This window comes from Malania oleifera, chromosome 9 (genome assembly GCF_029873635.1).
Source record: "Malania oleifera isolate guangnan ecotype guangnan chromosome 9, ASM2987363v1, whole genome shotgun sequence".
Classification (NCBI taxonomy): Eukaryota; Viridiplantae; Streptophyta; class Magnoliopsida; order Santalales; family Ximeniaceae; genus Malania; species Malania oleifera.
Window position 1 is genome coordinate 36,617,660 of NC_080425.1, and position 16,749 is coordinate 36,634,408.

Sequence of the window (16,749 nt, forward strand, 5' to 3'; positions counted from 1 at the left end):
ATAAATTTTGTTTGCAAAACGAGTTTGATCTTTGTTGTTCAAAAATAATATCACTCAATAAATATTACAACAAAGATCTTTATCACATAATCAAATATCTCTTCAAAGATTTCTCAATATGAAACACACTAGATATTTGAAAATGATTTGAAAGTATTTAAGCAACCAAAATCAAATACAAACTTCTTAAGATATTGCAATGATTGTGCAATACTCAGAAGTTCAAACGAAGTTTTCTTAGGAAAGACTTATTAATAAAGTCCCCTAAGAACACTTCAGGTTTTGCTCTCAAATAAAACAATTTCAAGCAAGCACAATCTTGTGAGAGCAAACCTTATAGAACAATCAACACTCAAATCAAACTTACAAAGGATTTTTGGCAATATGGCAAGGTAAGATTGAGTGTTGGATGTTTGGAAGTTTGAGAGAATGATTTTGAAATCCAGAGAGAAATCACTAATTGAGTTTGATCATTCCAAATAAAGGGGTATATATAGACTTTCTCCTGATTATGGTCATTAAGGACATAAATGAAAATATTATAAAAGTTTTAATATTATTTAATTAAATTAACCCTGTTTAAAAATATTAATCGCGGTAAAAAATTTGGGGCAACCCAAGAGCACCGGTCAACCGAGGCAAGTTCGGTTGACCGAGTTGCTTGAAGTTCGGTTGACCGGGAACAATTTCAACTACAAGTTAGGTCGACCGGACTTGGAGGTTCAGGGCAATTTTTCCCTTTTAGCGTGGTTCGGTCGACCGAAAACCTTTTGAACTATCTAGTTCGGTCGACTAGATAGTTGAGTTCTCACACGTGGGAACTCGGTTGACCAGGGCATTGTTATTCATTTTGGGCATGGTCCACCAGAAGGTCAATTAAGTTGGCTCCTAGGGAGTTCGGTCGACCAGGAGGATTTTGTACATGGGAGTACGGTTGATCGAATGTGCACATTTAGTGCATTTCGGTCCTGTTTAAGCATGCAATCACCCAATTCAAATGATCATTCATATATTTTGCATGAGTGAGTGTCCTAGGGTTATTTCTAGATTCTTTTTAGTTTGAGCTTACTTCACAATTTATGCAGGTGTTGCATATGATTATTACCAGTCAAGCCCTATTTACTATTACAGACCCTTTAAATAATAATGAAATAAAATACAACATATATTGGGTCTTTAGCTTCAATTCCTCTTTGTACTATCATTATGATCTGCCAATTAGAATACCTACACATAATCTCAAGTATGCATCAAATACAATAGGTATTTGTCATTATCAAAATCGGGCGCGCCCTATAAGGTCAACACTTAAGGCTTGGTGTTTTCTTCGACGAGGGGCTAAAGTCTTTGGAGTTTGTTCTTGTTATACTAGGAGCTTGAATCTATTTTTCCTTTTGTGGAATATCTAAAGGAGGCGTTAATTGTTTTTATATTAGTGGATCCTTCTTCTACTGCAAAATTTCATTAAGCATTTCATTTGTTCTTTTATGAAAAGAAAAAAATTGCTCCATAGGAACCATTCCTTCCAATGATGCACTACCAGGTTGCTATGGTAAATTGAGAAAGGAAAATGATTCTCATCTGGATGATAAGAGTTAGAGTTATGTGAATTTTCCATGATGCTATGTCAACAATACTCCTTTCCCACAAATGGCACCAATTGTCGCTGCTAAAATTTGTTGACTTCAAAAATAATCCCGACTTCCTAAAAAGAGAGCAAAAACTTGGAGCACCTGAAGTGTACTTTGGGGAGATCTCTCAAGAATAGGAGGAGTAAGGAAAAAAAAGGACAACAATATAAAGTTGTGTTCTTGCCCTTACCCCCACCTTGAAGTGGTCTTTTATAGTAGAAACCATTTTATCATTTAATACTAGGCGTTCTTAATGTTCAAAGAGTTACACTCCTTAATTCTCCTCCTTTACGAAGGGGTTATAAGCTCCTTATTGTTTTATTTTTTATCACCTTAAGATACATTTTGGGTAAATATTTTGTACACCATCATATATATATATGAATGAAAAAGGAATATAATTATCTAGGTGTCGACTCTGCTTGTTGGCCTAATAGGACTTGCACTTTGTTGGTGTGTTACATTGGACAAGAGTAGGATCTAGAGATGGAAGGACTTGACCGATGCCTTTATGATCTAGTATAGGTTTAATATGGACACAGATCCAACCTAGCCACAGCTGCAACGGATGGAGAAAAAGATAACTGAGACATTCTAGGAATATGCCCAAAGGTGGAGAGAGAAGGCAGCCCATGTATAGCCACCACTAGAAAATAAGGATATGGTGGTGTTGTTTGTGGGGACATTCCAAGGCATCTACTACGATAAGCTACTAAGCCCAAGCCTCATGGATCTTGCAGAAATAGTTGCCATAGGCGAGATGGTAGAAGCTAGTATGAAGTTAGGAAAATTGGTGGATTGCATGGCATATACTACCATTAATAAAAAGAGCCCATTCGTAAGGAAAGAAAGCAAGAAGGGAAAGATCAATGTTGTGAATAGCCACAAGGAAGCATCAAACTAGGCCTATGCCCAATGCCAAAATGGGGACACCTTTAAGACCACTTGATCAAAAAGTGAATTAAGTGCCTTATCTCTCCCCCTACCTGAGCTATATTAAAAGCTAGTTGCTCAAGGCAGAATGGCCCCTATCCCCCTGAAGCGTGGTCCTCGCACAAGGTGGCATAATGTAACTTTCGAATTCCACATGAATTCTCTAGGACATTCCATAGAGAACTATGTAAGTTAAGGTGTAATCCCAAGAAAAGGGGAGGGGGGGGGGGGGTGAATTGGGTATTTTAAAATTTTATGTGCGGAAACTTAATCAATTTTAAAACTTATTTAACACGTGCTCTAACTATTTTAATCACCACGGAAATATATTCAGCAAACAACTATACCAATAACAATAATCCTAAATATGAGAGAACATAAACTTATATATTAATATGTGATCAACTACACCTTATCAATAGTTCTTGCAGAAAATCAAGATTAACAATAGTTTGCTTGGTCACCAAATAATTTAAATTATAACTTAACTGAATGATGTACAAGCACAATACTATTTCCAGTATCTAAATCACAATTTTTATATTCGTAGCTACAATAGATTTTGATAAGCAAGAGTATTCAAATTATATATGGCATTCACAAAATTCACAAATCGAAACAAACCATTCATAGCATACACAATAGATATACTTCAATATAAATATGCTTGAAAAGTAAAAAATAAGGGAAAGAGTGACACCGATATTTTTTACAAGGTTCGATAACCGTGCCTACGTCCTTGTCTCAAGCAACTTACTATGAGGTGTTAGCTTTGGTGTATTCCCAAGAGGAGGGGGTGAATTGGGTATTTAAAATTTATTCCTAAGTTTAGCTAATCCAACAACAATATTTCACAACTTAGGGTCTTTCTATATATACAAAAACCCAAATGTGCAAATAATATGCAAAAATTAAATCATGCATGACATTCATAAAATAACATACAAGTGTAGAAAATAATTACGGAAAAGTAAAGTGCACACAGGATATGTTATCGGGGTTCAACCAACTATGCCTATGTCCCCTCCTCTAGCTCATAAGGCCGAGGATTCCACTAATTCTCACTTAACGGATGGAGTGGAACTAGTTACAACCAGGTTAATTCATGGGGCTGGCCTTAACCTACACCTTATCAGGATGGTGTACCTAACTTTCCTAACAGGGTCTAAGCCAATCCGGGACTATTCCACAGGGCTAGTCTCCCTCTTCAGACCCACTCCTGGAATATAACAATCAACTAAGATTTACGTACACGAAAATGTGCTTCTCAACTAAGCAGACTATGTACTACAATACAACATAATATAATAAATCAATCAATGCACATCAATAATGTATGAACTATAAGCTCAGTGATGTAAATGTGTGCAATCAACACTCAATTTAACAATTATTCTCAAGCAAGCACTAGAGTGTGTAACCTAGTTTTTTTTTTAAACACAATATAGAATATCTCAATATCAACCTAGGGTTTCAAAGATACTAGCAATAATATTCAAACAAACTCAAAAAATATTTTCTCAATGTAGCAAGCACAAGAGTTGTTTGAAATCAAGCCTGTAAAAATTATTTGCACATAAAAATATCAGTTAAGGTATCTTGCAATATAAATGCAAAGACCTACAAGCCACTAAGTTTTCCCCAGACAAGATTTATTAGATTAAATCAGTGGGAAAACTTATGCCTTGCTCTCAATATCAAAATCAACCAAAAACTAATACAATGAGAGTTTAGGGCTATTTAAAATGAAGCACAAATAATTTAAACACTCTCTCTAGGCTTGAATAATAAAGGAATATGAAGTAGGAGAGTATTTGGGAGTATTATGAGTAAAATAGGATTGGAAAAATTTAGAGAGTTTTTGCCCTAATCATAATGCTAATCCCCACTAATTTTGACAAATGAAAGCATATATATAGAGAAGGGGCAAATTATGACCGTTGGGGACTCAAGGGTAATTTTAAAATTTATTTTAATTATGTTTAAGAAAATTAACCCCATTTAATCCCAAATTACCATAGTTAAAATTATTTCAACCTGAGAGTTTCGGGTGGCTGAACAATGGTTCAGTCGTCCCAATAGACTCAGTAGAAAAGTCTCTTTTGGACGTTTGGGTGCACGGGTGTATGTTTGGTTGGCTGAACCAAGGTGAAAATCATTCTGTCCGCGTTTCGGTCACCCGGTCTATGATTCGATTAACCAAACTTATGTGTTCGGTCGCCCGAGGCCCAATTTGAATGTAAATGTTCGGTTGGATGAGTTGGTGGAAAAAGTTAGTTCAAGGGTTCAGTCGCCCATAGATGGTACAGTCATATTTGGTTCGGTCGCCCGAAACCAAGTCAACCCACTGACTTCTTAGCTGTTCGGGTGCCCAAAGTGTTTTGAACACAACGGGTTCGATTGCCTGACCTCTCACAGTTTTTCCTATTAAGTCCTTTTACACTTCAATTTATTTCCCTGTTATTATAAGTGATTATGGGGACTATTTTGTGCATTTGTGTAGGGACCTAAGGTCTTTCTAGGGTCATTTTGAAATGGTTCCAAAAATTTGGTGTCAGTCGACCGAAGGGTAATCCCTAAAGTTATTCAATCCCTATGGTCAGTCTACAGTCATTTTGAGCTTTAGTTCCTACATGCATGTCATGCATTAATTATTACAGACCGATCCTATGTTACTATTACAAACCCAAATTAAACTTAATATACAATTACAACAAGTGAATCTTATGGGTCTTCTTTTGCCTTTGAGTCATCATGTGCCATCATACGATCTTGTCAATGAAAACCTGCATACACACTCGACAACCATTGAATATCGGAGTATTTGTCATAATCAAAATAGGGTATCACCCATAGGGTCAACATGAGGATTTCACTAAACCCTCCTTTCAGTAGGTGGAGCACCTCTCTCCATTCAATAGGTAGAGCCCCTCTCTCCGTTTAATAGGTGGAGCACCTCTTAAGCAAGAACAACCCTCTTCCTTGTCAACAATTCACACCCAAACCGTCACTTCACAAATAAATCAATAACAGATCTGTACAAGGAAAAACTCTCTCAATAGAGCAGATTTGTACATGTAAAAATCACTATGATACTCTCAAAAATATATTTGCTACGAAGCCCAAGAGATTTATAGGGTTTTCTAGGTTTGAAAACTTTAAACTTGAAGTATAAAACCAGAAAAAAGTATTTACAGAGAAAGGGAACGGTGCGCATCAGTTTTTCAAATGTAAAATCAATGTATTTGCTTGCTATAGGGTTGTCCTATCATGATTAAGGTTAGCCTTTTATAGTTAGGTTTGAATTCTGACAGTTTGTGTAAGTTTTGGTAACAATATGTTTCTAAATCAGAAAGATATCGCATTGTTCGCAAAACAGATCGTGCACTTCAGTTGACTAAATTGGGAGTTCAGTCGCCCGAACCAATTAAAATTATGAATTTTGAAACAGGCAGTAGCCTTTTGGTCGACTGAACTCTAGGTTCGACCGCCTGAACCCATTCAATCGACTGAACTCTAAGTTCGGTTACCCGAACCAACACTGTCAAAACTTTAACAATGGCAGCAGCCATTCGGTCTATTGAACCATAGGTTCAGTCGCCCAAACTCTCTGATGTCAGTCCGTTAATTCAGATTCCTGCATTCGGTCGGTCGAGCATAAGCCTCAGATGCCCGGACATCCTGAAATTCAATGTTCTTTTTATTTTTGATTCCAAAACTCATTTAGATCCTTTTGAAAAGATATTTGGACTTTGTAAAGATATTTTCCAAGTTGTTAAACAGGTCTCTAGGTCCAGTAATTAATCCTAAGAGCTTTATAAACAAATACTAATTTGAGAAGTACTTACATGAGACTTATGTTGCAATGAACATGGAATACTATCTAAGTCTTCATGTCTTTAAGCTTGATCATCATCCAAGCTCTTCTTCAATAGCCATTCTTCATTTTGCTTGTGTTCTTTTATGACTTTACATAGTTCATTGTACTTGTAAGCTATAATACCTATAGGTACACTTTATAGCACAATTAGATTCCTTAGTTTGTCATTATCAAAACAAAATTAAGCCTTGTTAGCCCAACAATCTCCCCTTTTTTGATGATGACAAACAAGAAGCAAAATGAGGTAGCCTTGGTAAGGCTCCCCTTTACAATAAGCATAAACAAAAAAAATAAGTAAAGTCAAAACATTTGTTTAAGCTCAATTGTGATTAAAATCTCTCCGTTGTCTATAGAGTTCTTCCCCTTTTTACTTAGAATTTAAAAGTTAAGTTATAATAAATTATGCATTTAGCTCAAAATACATTTGAAAAATACATTATTCTCCCCCCTTGGAAAATACAAAAGTATTACGTGACATCTTGCTTTTTATTCTCCCCCTCTAGACATAAGCAAAAAGTACTCAACAAAACATAAAAAGCAAACATAAGTTTGCCAATAGCCAGCATGCAGTTCACAAAAATATGCCAATTAGTAGAAAGTCACAATCAATCTTCAATATTCAACATGCATACATATTCAATATTGCCAAAGTAGAACTTATAACGATTGTAGATAAAGCGTATAAGAATATTAGAGGTCATTACATGATAAAGCTGTTTGCAAGACAACAGAAAAAATAAGTACAAGCAAAAGACAATCAGAGACAAAATGTTTTAAAGGATCTCTTTAACAATAACTCTAAGCTAGTCCTCATTAATATCATCTCTACCAGATAAGCTCTTGTCCTCCTCATCATCGTCGTCGTCCTCATCACTCGAACTCGTTTCCATGGGAGCTTTCCCTTTTGACAAGGAAGCACTACCCGTGTTGCCTTAAATCCAAGCGAGCCATTGATTGAAGGAACTAAAGTTGAAGAGGATTGTCTGTTGAAGTGCATTATATTTAGATTTTGTTAGCCTTGGTGGCTACATTATCATGTTTAATGTGTTTTGATGATATTAATTAATCTATTTGTTGTTCCTAGTGTATCCTATCTTTACAGATCATGTTTAGTACATATACAAGTGACAAATACATGAAGTATTGGATCAAAGGCAAAAATCATACCAAGTAGACGTCAAGTAGGAAAGATCAAAAGGACATTCACTCGGAAAAACTCAAGCACATCCATGGAAGCTTAATATAGAATTATATGTAATGTGGAGTGTTTGAGGTAGTATTCATTGTAACTCTTGTGGTTCTATTTCAAGCATGATTTCTGAGCAAGAGTTGAGAAAAATGCACATGCATACCAGGACACATGAATTTATAGGATTTCACTAAAGTTACAAACTCAATACTCATGGTTTTCAAAAATAAACAAAGAGTTTGACAAAAATATCCTATACTCAAATATGTTTTCCTAAGGGACAAGTTTTTAACATCTTGGTATTATAAACATTTACATACTTAGTCCTGATTTTGTCAAAACATGTTTTATGTCATAAAGCTTTAAGAAAGTCAAGTATATTTTTATAAAGGACATACTAGCATATAAGATATCAAAATGAGCTTTCAAATGTGTTTTCATGAACAAGATATCTTATATTCAAAAGGAAACTCATAAGGACAAGTATAAATCTTCATTAGACTTAATATATTTAAAATAATTTTTGTTCCAAGAATGGGTTATTTTATTAAAAGGTTTATTAGTTTGAGAAACATGGCAATCATCGACGAATATGGGTGAATTGTCGACAAATTGGTAGGACTCGTCAACAAATTAATTTGAGTCGTCGACAAATTTTTCTAGTAGCTAAATGAGTTTTCAGCCCATGTGACTTGTCGATGAAAATGGGTAATTTTTCGACGACTCAGGGACACTTGTCGATGATAAGGTGTAATTCGTCGATGATTAGCATCAAGACTTGAACACCAACGGCTAGAAAATGGCTAGTTCTTGAGCCAATAAAATGGGATTCACTCCCAACGGTTAGATATTGGCTAGCTTTGCTCTTTGGCTATAAATACAAGTCCATAGACTTGATTAAATTAGTTTTTTAGGGTTTACAAGTTTTTAAGTGAAAAACATATCTTAAACATCAACCCTAAGAATTTTACATTTTAGTTCATATTCACAAGTGCTCAATTTCTTTCTTGCTCTCTAATCTTGTTTGATTCACTACCATGAAAGAATAGTGTGAGTTTTGTATTGTAATTGATATTAGCTCAATCAAGGAGCATTTCTTTGTATCCCATCTTCTTGTTGTATAGGGATTGATCCCAGTTGAAGGTCCTTTGTGAACTGTTGTTGGAGGTTCTTGGTGAACCAAATTGCAAGGCTTCTCGAACCTTGCAGCTCTTGGTGAGCATTGAGGGATTTGTTCTCTCGTTGTAAAGCTTATCTGCCAGTGAAGGAGTTTGGATAGTGGATTGTGGAATCCTTGAGTTGGTCTCAAGGCGTGGACGTAGGCTTGGTGCCGAACCACGTTAAAATACCGGTGTTGAGCTTTCTCTTCTCTATACTCTTTTATTTGTGTCTTATGCATGCTTTAAATTTTATATATTGTGATATAATTGCTTGTATCTTGCCAAAAATTTTATTTTGTAGAGAAAGCCCAAAATACGCGAAAGAGTCCATTCACCCCCCCCCTCTTGACTTTACACTCTTGGGCCAACAGATTCCATATCTCCATGAATAGCACTAAATTGTGAATCCATATCCTCCTATAATCCATAAACCATGCAAGAGAATCAGTGGCAGCACTAGCAGGAGCAGGTGGCTCCTCATGGTGTGGATCATTCCTATGAGCACATTTTCCCTCCATGTGTACATTCACATTATCTTGCTGAGGTTAACGGTTCTTATGGATCCAACCAAGTGCTCGATCCAATTCATAACCTATGAGTTTCATGGTGGTTAATGAAAATTTATCGAAGGCTTTTTGTTTGACAAATAGAATTGATGAACGAGCTAGACCAAGATACTCAAAAATGAGATTCAGAGCCCCTCCATAAGGGAGAATGAATCGTCTAGTTTCTTCCTTGGTAATCATCCATTTGAGTATAATAGTTGGAAGATCAAGACACTTGCCAGTATATATGCACCACATAACAAAACAATCTAAATAGGAAATATGGTCTCGTGACCCACTCCTAGGTAGAATGTTGTATGTAATCAGCAAATGAATGATATTAACCTCAAGGGTTAACTGCCTATACAAAAGAGGATGACCAAAATAAATTGGTGGTTCAATTAAGAAAAAAGGCAAAATTTCTTGGGGGGTGAAATCTTGTTCCATTATCCAAGATAGTCCTAAGTTTGGACATTCAAAATCCCCATTCTGAATTCGAAATTTTTCAGCTATGGTTTGTGGGGTGAGTGAAAAACATTTGTTCATAATTCTAGTTGTGTATATGGTGCATTCCTTTCTTAAGTTCACATAAAATAGGCATACTAAATTTGGATAAACCCCTTTGGGTTGATAAGATATAAATTTATCCCAACCTAATGCAGCAAACATATGGAGAGTATTGGGAAAGTGTTTTTGCATAAAGGGAATGTCTAGAATCTTACCCAAAATAGGTTCTACAGAACGAAGATGTTCATTGTAGATTTTCTTTGCTCCGGGAGTCAAAAGCTAGCGGTGAATATGATCAGTGTTGTCTTGTCCTGAAGAAGGATTTTTGTGGGCAATATTCTTTGATCTTGGCATGATTTCAGAGAAATTTGAGGTTAAGAAGCAAGATCAGAGTTTAGATCTTAGTTTTTGATTCAAAATCGAAGTGTAGAAGGTTCAAAGAGGGTAAGATGCGGGTTCGGGTGAGAGAAGAATAGGGTTCAGGGAGCTGAAGTGCTTAAAAGTTAGGGTCTTTTATGAGTTTCATATTTTATATCTGCATGGTTCAGTCGCCTGAATTGCACATTTGGTCACTCGAACATCCTGGATTTAAAAGCTCTTAACATAGTAGGTGTTCGGTCAACTGGACATGGAGTTCAACCGCCCAAAGTCTTTGGTTGACTCTATATTGAGCTTTTAGTCCCCTAAACCACTAGATACTTTCAGCAATCAGTTTAATGGGGGTTCAGTCGGCTGACCTACATCCTTTGGTCAACAGACCTACACCCTTCGGTCGCCCAAAGTCCTAAAATTTTTAAATAACTGACCTACACCATTTGGTAGCACCAAACATGATATCCTCAACATAAATTTGAATGATAAGCATATCATTGGTCTGGGTTTTGATAAAGAGAGTATTGTCCATATTTTCACTTAAGAATCCACTTCCTAGAAGAAAGCCACTCAATCTCTCATACCAAGCTCTAAGAGCTTGTTTAACCCATATAAGGCTTTCAACAATTTGAACACATGGTTTGGAAAATGAAAATCTTCAAAACCTGGGGGTTGTGTTACATATACTTCTTCATTTATGAAACCATTTAGGAATGCACTATTTACATCCATTTAATAGAGTTTGAATTTTTTATGGGATGCATAGGCAAGTAACATACGAATGGCTTCCATTATAGCTACTGGAGCATAGGTTTCCTCGAAATCAATTCCTTCCTCTTGATTGTAACCTTGTGCTACTAGTCTAGTCTTGTTACAGACAACAATTCCATTTTCATCCCTTTTATTCCTATAAACCCATTTAGTGCCTATTACTAAATGATCATCGGGCCTAGGAACTAACTTCCAAAATTTATTCCATTCAAATTGATTTAGCTCCTCTTGCATAGCTAATACCCATGAATCATCAGTGATTGCATCATTTATGTTCTTAAGTTCCTCTTGTGATAGGAACGCATAATGATAATATGGGTTCTTAAGTGAAGATCTATTTGACACCCCTTGTGACGGTTCACCAATGATTTGGCCCTTAGGGTGGTACTACACGAATTTCCATTCTTTTGGCAATTCAGCTTGTTTTTTGGAGTCATCATCAGATGGTTCTTTAATTTCAGTGCTCTCTTCTTTGCTATCATGAATTGCTAAGTCTTCTAAACTCTTTCTTATGTCTAGATCATCATTATTAATGATTTTAGAAGAGAATGGGTTGGCTTCATCAAATACAACATGAATGGATTCTACAACAGATAACGTTCTTTTGTTGTAAACTCTAAATGCTTTACTATTCAAAGCATATCCTAGAAAAATCCCTTCATCGGATTTTGCACCAAATTTTCCTAGGTCTCCTTTATCATTTAAACAAAACATTTACAACCAAAGACATGGAAGTATGAAATGTTTGGTTTCTTTTCTTTCCAAAGCTCGTAAAGGGTTTTATTCAAGTCAGCTCTAATAGAGACTCTGTTCATAACATAACAGAAGGTATTTACCGCTTCAACCCAAAAATATTTGGTTAAGTTATGCTTATTTAGCATAATCCTTGCCATTTCTTGTAGGGATATGTTCTTTCTCCCAACAACTCCATTTTGTTGAGGTGTTCATGGTGCTGAAAAGTTGTGTGAAGTTCCATTTTCATTACAAAAATTTTCAACATCTTTATTTTTGAACTCTCCACCTCTATCACGTCTTATGTGAGTATACCATAACCTTTTTCATTTTGGACTTTCTTACACAAGTTTGTAAGTATTTTACATACTTCATCTTTGGAGGCTAAGTATAACACCTAGGTGAACCTGAAGTAGTCATCTACTATGACGAATGCATATTATTTTCCTCATAGACTTTGTGTTTTAGTAGGGCCAAATAGATCTAGATGATTTAACCCAATGGCCTTCCAGTGGATATTAAATGCTTCTTTTTGAAGCTTGTCTTTGTTTGCTTCCTGAGTTGGCAAGCATCACAAACTTTGTCTTATGTGAATTTTGTGTTAGGTAAGCCCTTAGCTAAGTATGATCAATGCACACCAAACATGTAAGAATTATAAACTTAATGGGGTATATGTGCAAGCTACACTCAAAGTATAATGTATAACCTCAAATATGCACAAGAGTGTTCAAATAAGCTACTCTTTGAAAACCAAGTATATCAAATCTCAATATTAGATTAATGTTTCAAAGATGCTAACAATAATATTCAAACAAACTCAGAAAGATTTTCTCAAATATGGTAAGCACAAGAGTTGTTTGAAATCAAGCTTTGGAAAATATTTTTGCACACCAAAAATAATGCTTAAGGTATCTTGCAATAACAATACAAAGAACCCAATGCCTATGAGTTTTCCCACACAAGATTTATTTATTCAAATCAGTGGGAAAATCTCTAGCCTTACTCTTAAGATAAAAATCAAACAATCAAATGAGAGTTGTGGGCTTTTTAGAATGAAGCAACAATCTAAATACTCTTACTAGGCTTGAATGATCAAGGAATGTGGAGTAGGAGAGTATTTTGAAGTAGTATAAATAATATAGGCTTGGAAAATTTCAAAGAGTTTTTTAGATAATCAATTTCCTAATCTCTGCTTAATCTATGCAAATGAAGCACAATATATAGACAAGGTGGAAATTATGTCCATTAGGGACATAGAGGGTATTATTAATTTTGTTTTAAAAACCATTAAGGAAATTAACCATGTTTACCCCTTTTTAATCTCGGTAAAAATAAAACAACTCGAGAGTTTTCGGGCGCCTGAACCTCAGTTCGATCGCCCGAACAGATACAACTTGAAAAGTTATTTTCAAGGTTTGGGTGCCCAAATATAGGCTCGGTTTGTTGACCGAAGGCGATTCCCATTTTGTCCGCGATTCGTGTGCCCGGTCCAAAGTTTGGTTAACCAAACTCATGTGTTCGGTCATCCGAGGATGATTTAAATACTAAGGTTCGGGCGCCCGAGTTAGTGGGAAAGCACTTGACACAGGTTCGGTCGCCCATGGAAGATATGTTCATTATTGGTTCGGTTTTCCGAACTCAAGTCAACACTTTGACCAGTCCACAGTTCGGTTGACCAAGGCAATTTGAACTACCAGGTTCAGTCACCCGAATGCCTTCTGATTTTTACCTTTAAGTCATGATTTTATTCAATTTATTCCCCTGATATTATATGTGATCTTAGGGACTATTTTATGTGTAAGTGTTGGGACCTAGGGTCATTCTAAGGTCGTTTTGCTTGCTGAAAAAATTTGGCATCGGCTGAGACCTTCGGTCGACCGAAGGGTGATCCCTAAGGTCTTTCTAAAGTCTTGAGCTTTAAGTCCTACATGTATGATATGCATTAATATTACAGACATTTCCTAATTTACTATTATAGATCCAAAATAAACATAATATAAATTACAATAAATGAGTCTTCAGGGTCTTTAGTCTTCAAGTCTTCACATGCCATCAAGTGATTTTGCCAATATGAGTCTGCACACAAACTTGATAGACATTAAATACTGGAGTATTTGTCATAATCAAAATAGGGTATGACCTATAGGGTCAACAGTTTCGGTTGACCGAACCCGAAGCTATATGAAGCTTCGGTCGACCGAACTTACCAGAGTCAACATGTTGACTACTCGGTCGACCGTACTGAAATGAACTTGCCTTCCACGATCGACCGAACTAACACATGACTGACTCCCAACAACTTGGTCAACCGAACCTTAGAAAATGGTCAACCAAACCTGCCTTGGTCAACCGAACCACAAACGGTTCAAAAATCGCCTGAATACAGTCGGTCATATTCTCTATTTAAAAGCTCTGCGGTCGACCAAAGCTCATAAAGTGGTCGACCAAGCCCTTGGTATGGTCGACCGAAACTCTCGAGTTGCTCAATTTTTATCGAGGTTAAACAGAGGTTATTTTTTATTAACCGTACTTAAACTTTTTCAAAAATACCGAATGAGTCCCGAACGATTATATTTTTGGAGTGTGTATATATACTCCCTCATTTGGTTTAATTAGCATTGATTAGAAAACATCATTAGTAATATATTCTCTGAATTTTCAAATACCCATTTTTCACATACAAGCTCACTACTTCCATTCTTACTCATCCTCCTTATTGAAAATCATTTAGTAAGAGTATTTTAGAGATCATGCTATAAGCTTTCACTCTCTTTGCTTGTATTTGATTGAGATTGATTTTATTGAGAGTAAGCTTTGAGTTTTCCCTTGTGATTTCTTTCATAAGTCATCTTTGGGAAAACTCTCTAGAGCTTGTGAGTCTTGCATTATTATTATAAAACTCAATAGCTCGTATTGTGTTTGTTTGTGAAATATTTTTACAAACTAATTCCAAATATCTCTTGTACTTGATTTTTGAGATATTTGCTTGTGTGCTTAAGATCTTTGATGCTACACCTTGTGATTGATATTGTTATCTTGATTCAAAGATCCTAACACATACACTCTCACATTCTGATTGCTATACTTGCATTACTTTGAGAGTAGTTATTTAATCTACATTGAGCTTATCATATCCTATCATCTTGTAGTGTATTGATTATACTAGTACAAATAAGCTTATTAGAGAAGAACATATTTTTGTACACGAAATTTGTATTGATAACTTGTTGTATTCCAGGCGTGGCCTGAATGGGTGATTGATTAGTATATAATATTGCATATTTATGAACATTTATACGCCATCTTAGTGCACAGAAATAAGTAAATAATCTACGTAATATGCATATAGAACTTATTGTGTGATTTTTGTGATTTGTAGGTAAATTGTAATAAATAATTGATTAGCCCTCAGGTGGAGTATGGATTGGCTGCAAAGACTTTAAGGATTCGAAGTACTAATTTGTGAAGTGAGGAAGGATGTTTGGAAGAATTGAATAACATCCAATAGTGCTTTAATTCGGGTTAATTGAAGTAATGTAGGAGTTTTGCGCAGCTTTGGTAAATCGGTCATAACTTTTGCCTCGGTTGTCCAATTTATGCAAACTTGGTCGCATTTCAAAGAAGACTTCAAGACCTACAAATTTGCATTTCACAAGAAAGTCCAAATTACAATGTTTAGCCTTCCAAACTTGAGTTAGAAGAAAGGTGATGAGATTAAACAATAAATTTCAACATCACAAGGAGTGCAACTACCATTTTGGTAGGTGAAGGTGTTTGTGGTAGGTATAGGAGTGTAACTAATAAATTGTGTTAGGTTTTGGAGTGGAAGTAGTAGTTTTTCAACCTATAAATAACAGGCTTGTGTTAGCCTTAGGGAGCTACCTCATTTTCTTGTATTCTCTCTCTCATTTCCTTGTAAACATTCGGAAGTTTTAATTTAAGTATTTCTTCTTTTCATTCTAATGGCCAACTAAATTTCAAGTTAGGCTAAGGGTGGAGTCCTACATCTTATTATTGGTAATTCTCATCTCAGTCTTCAAGTATTTTATGTTTAAGATTGGTTAATGTTCAATGATCTTTTTCTAAAAACTTTAGGTTTTGTAAACTTCTTGATTGATTGTAAACAAGTTAAATCTTGACACAACCAATGCTTTTTGTTCTTACATTCTAAAAGTTTGCTAAAATATTTTCATTTGACATTATTCAACAATTTTTGTCAAACCTATGCATTTCAAGCAATATATTTTCCGATTAAGTTCAATAGGTATATTGATGTTGGTTGAGTTATAAAGATGAGATTTGATTACCAATGATGAGATTAGGATGAAATCTAAAGCCTAACCCTTTAATTAAATTGTTATATTCAAGTGACAGTTGTATTCATTAAAATCAATCCCCACACCTCTCACTCTGAATTAATTTGTGACGTATGAACTCTTAAACTTACCAATTGAATCCCTGTGAAAATGACCTTGGGACTCCAAGATTTACCATGCTTGACAATGGAATTTTCCAACGCTTGGGAATTGGACAATGATGAACAAACTAAAATAACAAGCATTTTTGGCGCCGTTGCCGGGGATTCAGTTTAAGTTTGGAAAAGAAGAAGAAGAAGAAGAAGAAGAAGAAGTGCATAATACTATATATCTATATATATGTATATACCATGGCTGGTTTTTCTACCGCCTACTTGTACTAACTATTATATATATATTTATTTATTTATTCATTTTTGTACATTTATTTGTATTTACGTTTCCTTGTTTTCCATGGACGGTTGTACCACCCGAACTGTTTATATTAACTTGTAGTGACATTTTCTTTCTTTTGCAGGAACTAATTATTTATTTCATTTTATTGAATTTTGTAATCATAGTGTATGTCGAGTTGGGTTCATGATGGAACTAATAGGCTAGTTAGGGAGTGGCCTTCTAGATTAGTCCAACGTCACTTAGAATTCTCGAAAGAGCCCATCCAAGCACCTCCATCCATAAATTTCCAAAGAGGACCCTCATCCTCTGGAGGACCA